This window comes from Pogona vitticeps, chromosome 3 (genome assembly GCF_051106095.1).
Source record: "Pogona vitticeps strain Pit_001003342236 chromosome 3, PviZW2.1, whole genome shotgun sequence".
NCBI classification, from domain to species: domain Eukaryota; kingdom Metazoa; phylum Chordata; class Lepidosauria; order Squamata; family Agamidae; genus Pogona; species Pogona vitticeps.
Genome location: NC_135785.1, coordinates 152,450,942 through 152,462,494, shown reverse-complemented (window position 1 = coordinate 152,462,494; position 11,553 = coordinate 152,450,942). Strand labels below are relative to the sequence as shown.

Genomic DNA, 11,553 nt, shown 5'->3' with positions numbered 1-11,553 from the left:
ATCTTTCAAAATAAGCAAGACTGGTCTTTTCAGTTTATATGATCTTAAAAAAGAAAGAAAACCCCTCTGGGAATGGTTAAGGCCACTTATTTCTGCAAGATGGGGTAAAACAATTTTACTTTTAGATAATTGTAACTTGAAATTTCTTTGCCAAAACTCCCCCAAACATGGCACAGATCAAGAATAGGCTGTTTGCTATACCTCTGCCAAATATGGTGCTGCTGATCTGAAGACCAGTTTCAAAGTTATAATTTCCTTTGTTTGGGCTACCCATTTGTTTAGAATTGCCGTACAGAATATCAGTTTGATGTGCTGCACAATAACAGTAATAATGTCTGTTAAATCCTTTGGCCTTTTTCTTTCTAGTGCCTGCATGAAAACGGGGATATCTGACTCAGATGAAACAGTACCTCCTTTGAGGCTCAGGACTGAAAGGTCAGAATGTTCTGTGGATTTTAAAGCCTTTTTTTGTAATTAAAGCTCATATTTCCTAAAAGCAGTTTTTTTTAATATGTGGAACAATAGTAGCCAGTGTATCCAGGGGGTTAACCAATGGAAACAAGGAAAGGCTTTTTAAAAAGTTTTAGAATTTGATTTGTACTTTCAGTCAAGATCTGATACTTTTGTGAGGTCATTCTCAATTCATCTTTGCGTAATCAGCCTCTGGTAGTTTCCAGGAAAGCACTGTCAGACCCTGATGACATGGATTATCAAATGAAAATGTGAATGGCTCTTCATGACTAAAGACTGCTGTTTCTGCTGTTATTTTGATTTTGTTAACTCTGAAATCATTTTGTTTCAATAGATGCTTTCTCATGGATGATAGCAGTGACTGTAGAATGAAAGAACTTTTGTTTTGGAACAGTATCCTGTGTGCCTTTGGCCTCTACATCATGGTACATTTTGCACATACAAATTCTCTGTTATTGACACCTTACAGACTCAGTGACATGAACTAACTTGGGATGTGTCAGTATGGAAAATTGTAGTGTGGAAGAAGTTGGAATGAAGCTCCTGGTCATCCCAATCCCACAGTCCTACAATCAAGAAATTGTATACTTTTTTAAAAAAAGAAGTTAGTATGATGACTAGAATAATGAAGGAAATAAAAGTCAGTTCCCCCACCCCAATAAATGACTTGAAAGTAGTGTATTGCTTTTCTATAAAAAAGTTCTGCTGTTGTTAATGCAGGTCTTAGTGACCTGTAGTCTGCCACAAAGATGCTTGAGCTTTAATTCCTGTAATCCTTTCCTCATCTTTACCAAGCAAAGCCAGTGCTGAAGGATGGTAGGAATTATAGTCCAGGATCTGCTAGAGGACCACAAGTCGTGAGTCTCTACTTCAACAGTATCTTACTGTGGAGAAATTAAATAGAGACACCTGGTACTTTATTTGCAGTTTCATGACATGAAAATTTACACCAATGAAGTACATAGCTCATAAGGAAGCAGATACGTGCACTGATTCAGCAAAATAGTTGGCAATTTGGACTGAACGGTCTTGCTTTTCTGGCTACTTGTCCACTGTTCTTATGTGTTCTAATATAATTCCACAACACAATTGGGATTTGGTTGTTGTTTCTTTATTACAATTCATGCAGGATAGGATTTAGTTATAGCTCAACGAAGTAATCCTTGGAAATATGATACAGCATCAGTGCGCTTACAATGAAACAGCTGTAATGCACATCTAAGTACCTTTATCCTGCCGTCAGGTTTATCTGTATTTATTCAAATGCGTTGAAAGTAGAGCTGTAATTCAGCTTATTTCTTTAGGTCTTTTCCTATCTACCTCCTGGGAAAATGATGAGTTTAGTTTTATATAATGGAGTGAAACATTTTAAAAGTATTCACCTGGGCAAAGCAGAAGTTTGCTTCAACTCAAATTGGGAACTTGAGTTGGGGTCATCAACTCTAATTTGAGTGCTGAGTTGGGACCATGAAGCAAATCCCTCTATGGCCTTATAAAATGTCACTTAAGATGTAGAAGAACCTTGTTTGCAGTTCCATTTATAAGGAAGAAGAGAAAACAAAGAGCAACGAGTGCATGAGAGGTCAAGCTTGGCTGGCACTTGCCTTCACCTTGCAGTCAACCCAGTTACAAATAATCTGGAAGCATTCTGCCAGTGACCGGATACTCACATCCTTCACATTTGTTGTAGGCAACGGAGAGGGAGGGTGCAGGAGAGCAGAAGACAGGGAAACAAGAAAAAAAGAAAGGGGACATTGAAAAGGAATGTGGAATATCATGATGTTGCTGAATGTCTTGCTGACACAGGATGTTTATAGCTAAAGCATCACTGACAAATGGCTATCTAACTTCTCTCTCAAAGTCTCCTTTGAAGAGGAGTCCACTACTTATGAAGTAATACGTAGCTCTTACTGTCAGGATGTTCTCCCCAGTGTTTAGTTAGAATTTCTTCTTTGTTGTTTGAATATGCTGGCTCAGACCCTACTCTTCTCTCTGGAGTAACTTGTTCCATCTTGCATATAGAAGCCGTTCAGATATATAAAGATATCCATCATATCACCTCTTAATCTTCTCTTTTCCCTGCTCAACACACCCAGCTCCCTTAATTGTTCTACATAGGCCTGATTTTCCAGGTACTGTACCAACTTGGACATATTCCAGCTTGGTGATGTTTGTTTTAAAATATGGTGCCCAGAATTGGAGACAGTAAGCTTGGCAGGTACACTGACCAAAGCAGAATAGATTGGTATGATAACACCCCTTGATTTGGATGCTATACCTGTGTTGATGTACTTTAGAATTATGCTAGCCTTTTTTTTTCATTGCCATATCACATTATTGACTCATTTTTAGCTTGTGTTCTATAAAGACTCCCAGAAAACATAGCTAGGAAAGTGGTGATCCTATGCACCACCATCCTCAGTACCAGGGACAGGAACTTTCCTGATGTTGTTGGACTGAAAGTCTCACCACCCCTTGCATTGGGTATGTCAGCTAGGGCACATGAAAGTTGTAGTTCAATTACATTTTGAGAGCCTCCTTTCCACAGCCCTGCTCCATGTATATCCATAAGGGAAGAATACTAGGAACAATCAGGCTATGGGGTGTGAAACTCCTGCTTGAAGGTTGTAGCTGCATTCTGTTCCAGTGCCATGCATACACTCCCGGCAGGATGCAGAAGCTGCCAGCAGGTGGGATAAACTCTTCTTCTGCCCTTCCGCTTAGAGGTAGAGCATAAGATCAAAGGGTTATTTTAGCCAATCCTAGTTACGATTAGGTAACTAGTATCCTACCTGAATTCTAACAACAACATACTATGTAAATCATGCTCAGTCAATAAAAAGAGCCCTCAGAGCATTGCCAGTAGGCTCTGCTGGTGACTCCTTTGTTCTCTCTCTAAGGCAATTACCCTTTCCTTTGTTCCATGATGACCAACAACTGGCGCCCAAACAGGAACATTGCCTGAGGCAATCAAAGCAGCTCACCTCTCCCAGCAAGGGCTCCAGATGTGTCCTCGCATCCTCTTTTGGATCCCCATGAGTATTAGTTCAAGATGGGAAACACTTTCACAGTGCTTCAAATTCAGCATAAAAAGGACCTGATTTACTTGCTCCATAAAGAATGCCACCATGGTGTATCTGCCTCAGTAGAAGAGTTATTGACAGTAATAGGTACTCAGTGTTCTTGGTATCCAGAAGAGGGCAGCCTTAAGCTTTCAGATTGGGATAAAATTGGGAATAAACTGCACAAAGACTCTGTTGCTCCAGTTAAAGTCCTCCATACATGGCATCTTTGCCGGGACACAATTTCAATGATAGCAAACCCTTTGTTAGCTCACTCTTTAGCTAACCTTCCAACAGCCCCTCAGATTTTGCCACCCTCTAAGCCCCCAGATCTCCATGAAAATAGAAACAATCCTCCTTCCTATGCAGCTCCTGCCACTCTTCCAATGGCCCAATCTCCCCTTTCTCCTCCCCCTTCTCCCCTCCTCATTCAGCAGTGCAGCATCACTGACAAATGGCTATCTAACTTCTCTCTTAAAGTCTCCTTTGAAGAGGTTATGGCCCAAGGAAGCCCGGAGGATGCAGGTGCTGCTGCCCTTCCCCTTATGTCTGTTTATCCTGTGGTTTGTAACAATCAGACAATGTGTCCATGAAAGTCTTCCCCTTGCCACATTAAAGGAGTTGGAAAAAAGTGTACTTGAAAATGATCTGGTTTTACTCTTGGGCTGGTTGATGGGCTACAAGGAACTAGAAATCTTATTCCAGCTGACTGGAAAGTTTTGGTTAAAGCAATGCTCACTCCTGCTCAATATATATTGTTTATGCAGGAGTAGAAAGATGCCGCTGCTATTCTGGCCATGGATAATCTACAAAACAATATTGCTGTGTCTGCAGATATGCTAAATGGAGATGGACTCTGTCATCATAGCACAGCAGATTGTCATCCCTAACAGGGAATTGACACAAGTGGGTGACATTGTGAAAGCAGCCTAAATACAAATTCCAGACAAAGGTACACTTTTAGGGTCTTTTGCTAACTTGCGTCAAGGTCCTACAGAGGACAATATGACTTTGATTAACAAACTGTAAAGAGCGATTGAGTGGCTGGTGGAGAATACTGAGGCTGCTTATATTTTGATAAAACAGCTGGCATTTGAAAATGCTAACATGGATTGTAAAATGGCCCTTCAGGCTAATTATTCAAACCTGATCTAATATACTGCAAGTCCTTCCTACAGGTGAATCTATTGCTCATTTTTTGCTTGCATTAACACAGATGGGTCCTTCTGTGGTTCTACTTGAGTTGCTGCTATAACTACCATTGAGCACTTGCAGCCCCAACTCCCTCTTAAAATGGGATCGCTTGTACTTAATGGCCTGACTGATACAGGAGCTGACATTAGCGTTATTGCAAAGGAAGACTGGCCAGAAAGCTATCCCACCCATCCAGTGCACAACATTTGGGGAGTTGGAGGCTATGAGCAAGCCCAGAAAAGCCTTCAGCCCATTGTTCTAGAAAGTCTAGGTGACTCTCCTAGACAAATCACAATCACTCCTCACATTCTGCCTATTTCCTTTTCCATCTGGAGTCGGGATCTCTTGAAAAAATGTTGATGCAAAATTGCAGACAAATTTATAATACAGGCCTCTACTCAATCTGACAGCCTTACCATTAACATGGCTCCCTGGACCACCTGTCTGGGTTGATCAATAGCCATTGTCTAAAGAAAAGCTCCACACAGTGGAGGCCTGAGTTAAGGAGCAGTTAGATAAAGGACATATAGAATATTCCACCAGTCTGTGAAATACCCCAATTTTCACCATCAAAAAGAAATCTGGGAGGTAGTGTTTGCTACATGACCTTCAGGAAGTTAGCAAGCGCATTCAACCTATAAGCCCTTTACAATGCAGTTTGCCTAATCCAAATCTGATACCCCAACATTATCAGCTAATGGTAGTAGATCTCAAGGACTGTTTTTTTACTATTTCTTTAGCATCACAAGACAGGGAAAAATTTGCCTTTACAGTCCCTGTGTACAACAATTCCCAACCTAAAAGATATCACTGCAAAGTTTTGTTTCAAGGAATGTTGAATTCCCCGACTTTATGTCAACATTTTGTGCCTCTAGCCCTACAGCAATTTCGCTTGGAACATCCTGAATTGCTTCTATATCATTACATGGATGACATTTTGGTGGCTGGGCAATCCCTCCCCACTACTGTCTATGATTCTCTAGCTAACTGCTTAGAGAAAAAAGGCCTTCACATAGTTTCAGAAAAGATATAAACCACTCCTACGTTTCTTTTACCTAGGGCACAAACTGTTGCAAACCACGTCTTTGCCGTTCTTATCCGAACTAAAAACTCCATCTCAATTTAGATTAGTGCAGTTGCAACAGTTTCTCGGGCACTTAAACTGGGCTCACACATTTTGTGCCTTTCTACTTATGAACTGCAGCCTTTGTTTAACACACTCTGGGAACGTCAGTCTCCTGCTGATTCCATGCCCATCACCAAGGCCATATATCAAATTAATGCAGCCTTGCGATGTACCATGGTCAACCACATTCCTTCTCTTGGTCCCTTGCAACTGGTTATTTTGAACACTCCCCAAATGCCTACTGGGTTGTTGTGTAGCCCAAAGTCTGACAAGGCAATCGCTGCAGCAGAATGGCTTTATTTTCCTAACACTCCTCCCCAAAATGTTTACTCCACTCTAAATGTGATTAAATACTTCGTAATAAAAGGACGCCATAATGCCAAACAACTCACAGGTTGGAATCTTCTGTGTTCTTACTTAACTATTTCCAAAGTGGACCATGATCATTAATGTCTACATCACTAACTTATCAAATTGCTTTTGCAGACTATGTTGGCAACAAATGTTTTAATCCACCTAAAGACCCTTGTTTAACATTCATTCAGCAAATACCCCTTCATTTTTCCTCTCCTTTCACTGCTACTCCTCTCCCTGATGCACTAACTGTTTTTACTGATGGTGCGCCTACTAGAGACGTGATTACCTTTCAGCAACTTTCCAGAACTTGGAAAACCTGTTTTACTTCTACTCAGACCTCTGCCCAGTGTGCAGAACTTGCTGCTGTAATCCTTGCCTTTCAAATGTTTCAAGATCAACTTTTAAATCTCATTGTAGACACTCAATACGTATTTAATCTTCTCACTCATCTGTCACATGCCTATCTTTCTCCTGCTCTTGAATTTTACTTATTTTCCCTGTTTTTGACTTTAAAAAACCTCCTTGCTACCAGATCACAACCTTTTTTTACAGCTCACATCCGATCTCATACTGGATTTCAATATGCTATCTCAGAGGGAAATCACTGTGCGAATCCTATTGACAGCCATTTCTTTTTTCATCAGAGTGCTAAACAATTCCATAAGCAATTTTCTATTCCGCTTTCTCAAGCTCAAAACATCATCTCCTCCTGCTCTTCCTGTTCTATATCTCCAATTTCATTTCCTTTTGATGCTGTTAACCCATGAGGAATGGATGGCAATCAGCTCTGGCAAATGGATGTTACTCATAGTCCTACTCTTGCTCCACTTTCTTATGTTCATCTAACTATTGATAATTATTCAGGATACATCTGGGCTACCCCTCTTAATGGCGAGACCTCTAGCCATGTCAAACAACATTGTTTACGTATGTTTGCAATTATGGGCCAGCCTCAAGCCTTAAAAACAGACAATGGCCCTGCCTATACCTCTCACACCTTTACCACTTTCTGCAATGAATGGGACATTTGACTTTCCTGTGGTATTCCTTATAACTGCACAGGTCAAGCTATTGTAGAATGAGCACACCACTCTTTTAAATTTCTCCTTTCCAAACAAACAAAAAACAGAGGGATTAAGTCCCAAGATGTTACAGATGTAGTATCAATAGCATTATTCAAATTAAATCATTTAACTGTATCTGCAGGTCAGCATAAGTTGTCACCAGTAGAGAAACACTTTCATAAAGAAATCCCAATGGAAATCCCACTAGTGACTTATAAGCAACTTCCTGACCCTCAGTGGGATGGTCCAGTCCCTTTACTAACATGAGGTTGCGGCTATGCTGTTGTGATTAGTCCCACAGGTCCCTTGTGGATCCCAGTTCGGTGTGGCCATATTGTGGGAAGAATGAGTTGGCATCGCAACCTGCAGAACCTGATTCCGGAGTTCAACCCAGCGATGGCCCTGGAGGCGGATCAGATGACTGTGTGTTGCTGGAAGCGCCTGTCCCGACCTGAAGTCACTCAGCCCAAAATTACTTGGGGGATGATAAAGACGCTAAGTGCTGATACAAAAACAACACTAAATCAGCAGCAGATCCTGGAATCTCCTGAAACCTTTTTAGCAGCTATCATCTCACAGCTGAATGCCAACTCCATTATGCTGTTGTGTTGTGTTCTCATTCTTAGAGCTTTTCCAATAGGCATCACAGAGGCTCGAGAAGATATGCATGCCTGTCTGCAATTTAACTTATGAGAAATGTTGGTGGAAATTGTGAACATCTCTCACTTCTGTCTGCAGGAGGCATATGCTATGCATGGATTACTAGGAACTTGCTTAATTCCTGTCTGTAAAGAACCTTGCATCATTACTAATGACACTTGGCTAGTACAGTGATTGAACACCATTGTCATTAAGTACAAGAAATCTGGCCTTCTCGGCGGTGGCTCCTCGCCTCTGGAACAATCTACCTCCTGGGATTTGCGGGGCTCCCTCGCTGGGTATCTTCAAAAATCAACTAAAGACATGGATGTTTTGGCAGGCCTTCCCATCAGACAACTCCTGATGTTCTTTTCCTTTCCTTTCTACTGATTTTCTATCTTTCCTAAGTTTTTATTATTTTGCTGCTTTGTATATGTATATTTTTATTATTCTTTGTCTGTTAGCCGCCTAGAGTGGTCCTTAGTTGACCAGATAAGTGGGATATAAATAAATAAATAAATAAATAAATAAATAAATAAATAAATAAATAAATACATACATACATACATACATACATACATACATACATACATACATACATACATACATACATACATACATACATACATACATACATACACTAATTTTCCTGAATGGGGGCAAACAATAAAAACACTACCCATTTATGCCTTTTCCCTCTACATCCCTTTTGTAGCACCTAAAAAAACACCTCATGTGCTGGAGTCATCAATTGCTCCTCTGACATAATCATTTTTACAACCAAAGCCACAAGGAATTGTACCCATTATGTCAACATTTCTTATAATTTGGCTCATATCATCCTACTTATGGGGTGGTTTTTTACATGCAGTCAATATACTTTTAGTTACATTCCAGCCAATCTGTCAGAAACACAATGATGTCTTAGTAGATTAGGTAATCAATTTAATGCAACCTTTGGCTTGCAGAACTCCTTGACTCAGCTGAGACGGGAAAGCTTATCTTTTGATAGTACTTGTGATGGTAATGTTACTTTGTTATCCAAAGCAGAATATGTTTTGCTGGCTGTATTGCTTGTTGGCATCCTGGACTTGCTGTTTGTAATTCTCACACTCTTCCCAATATTGCTTGCTCCTTGGCTACTGCCATTGACTGCACTTTCACTGATATTGCCCTGCTGAATCATGAACAATGACAGCTACATGATATTATTTTAGACAACCATGCCATATTGGATTATCTGATGTTGCCTAATCACAACACTTGTAAGTCTTTTGCCAATCTCTGTTGCTTTAACTTATCTGATAGTAGTCATCCAGTAAATAATCAGCTTGCTCAGCTTAGACAGCTTGCCAATAACATATGACAGGCATACAGTGGACCCTCGACTTACAGACGGCTCGACTTACAGACTTTTCAAGTTACAGACTTCTCTGGCTGCAAAATTTAGATTCGACTTGCAGCCGGAGAATTGACCTACAGACCAGAAAAAAACCAAAATGGAACAAAAATAGAATAAAAACTGCCAGTTATGTGATTAATCAGCTTCAATGCATTGTAGGTCAATGGAGATTCGACCTACAGACTTTTCGACTTGCAGCAACCGTTCCAATATGGATTAATTCCGTAAGTAGAGGGTCCACTGTACTTCCTTCCTGGTGAGACAGTTTGTGTCATGGCTACCCCACTTTGGATGGCTTATCACTGTGTTAATGTATGGAATTATGCTCCTCATACTCCTGATAAGTTCCTGTTGCTTTATTCAATGTACACCAACTTCCTTTTCCATGATAACTACCTGTCTCAAAGATTCGCCCTCAGGCCTTCGGCAAAAAGACTTATATGTAGTTTACAAATATAGGAAAGAATATGTGCCTTTGCTTAACAAACAAACAAAAAAGGAGAAATGTGGGAAACCCCTGTCTGAAGGTTGTCACTGCATTCTGTTCCAGTGATGTGCATACACTCCTGGCAGGAAGTAGCTACCCTGCCAACAGGCAGGGTAGCCCCTTCTTCTGTCCTTTCTCTTAGAGGTAGAGCATAATATAAAAGGGTTATTTTAGCCAATCCTAGTTACGATTAGGTAACTAGTATTGTGGCGTTCACCCTAAGTTATGCTTTGTAAGTTATGCATTATTCATGTTATATGTTAATGTGGTTAAGAGGCAGGGCCAAAAGAGGTGCTAAAAGGCAGAGCCTGAGAGAGGAGGGAGTCAGTCTGAGTCTGGAATCAGAGAGAGAAGGATAGTTTGTGGGTATGAGGAGTAATTAGTTAGAGTGTAACCTGTGATAATTACTATAGAAGGCTAATATAGATGATTGATGAATCTTGAAGAACGTGCTAACAAATTATTTCAGAAACCATCTGTAATCAATAAACTTGTTCTGTTGAAATGTCAGTACTGGATGTACCTTCATCTTTTCTAAGTAAACTAAGTTGATAAAAGAGATCAACTGATAGCAGTATATCAGAGGGCGTGCTGAGGTACCTGGTGGACTCTGTGTTATGAGAAGCAAGCAGGGGCCACAATTGGTGGCAGCAGTAGGATACAAAACAATCCAGTAAAGCCAGAGTTTAAAAGTGATTTTTTTTGAGTCCTGGGTACCTTTTTAGTCAGAGGTCTATGGTGAAGAAGTGGGTGACCTGCTAGAGTTTTTGTGGAAAAGCTTAGTGGCGGGGCTTCTGAACCCAGATCTGGGGAGACTAAGATAGGGAATGACTCTAAGGGGAAAATCCTTTTTATTTATCTCAGTAATTGAGAGACCAATTGGCTAGTGAGAGATAAGGGAGCGCTGGTGGATAAAAGCAGAAGCCAGAGGTCAGAGCAGATCTGAGGTAATAGGAAAAAAACAGCAGAAGCTTGAAAAATAAAATTATTTCAGTGACTGAGAGCAAGAGTAGGTCAGACATAGACACAGTAACTAAAAGGTTGTTAGCTGGAGAACAGCCAGAGAGAGCGAGCTGCTGAGTGAAGCAACAACATAGTCACTGGAATTAAAAGCAGAAAGACAAGTCCTTTTAAAAATTAGTACAAGGACTCAAGATTAATTAACTCAGAATTAAACATGCCAACCAAACATAGTAAAAAAAGAAGTCGTGAGGGAGAAAGTTTACCTCAAGAAGTGAAGGGAAATAGAGACCCTTTAAGTCCAATGGAACAGGAGGAGACTGATGAGGGTGCCTCAGAGAGACAAAGGGATTTAGTCTCCTATGATTTTGAAAAATGGAAACAAGAACAAGAACTTAAATTGAAGGAGCTAGCTATGAGAAACCAATTAGAATTGGAAAAAAGAAAGGGCTAAAGAAAAAGCCAGCGCTGAAGAGAAAGCTAAGGAACTAGAGCTCAGGGAACTAGAAATCAGAGAAAAGGAGAGAGCTGAGGCCAGACAAATAGAATTAAAACAAAAAAAATGAATTAAGACAAAGAGAAATTGAATTTCAAATATAGATGAAACAATTAGAATTACCTTCCCAGAATAATAATAGTAATAGTAATAACAACAACACTAGTGAGGGAAATCTCTCAAAAGTTGACTTAAAGAAATTTCCCCAATATAGGAAAGGTGATTGCCCTGAATCTTTCCTCATTTCATTTGAGAGAGAATGTTGGGACTTTGATATTAAGGATGATGAAAGAAT

General features: G+C 40.2%; 1 long non-coding RNA gene across 1 annotated transcript; it reads left to right on the top strand.

The window, feature by feature from the left end:
* Positions 1 to 353: 353 nt before the first annotated feature.
* Positions 354 to 11,209, top strand: LOC144588451 (uncharacterized). Its single transcript, XR_013544027.1, has 2 exons — positions 354 to 435; positions 806 to 11,209. It is a non-coding gene; the product is annotated as an uncharacterized LOC144588451 (long non-coding RNA).
* Positions 11,210 to 11,553: the final 344 nt, after the last annotated feature.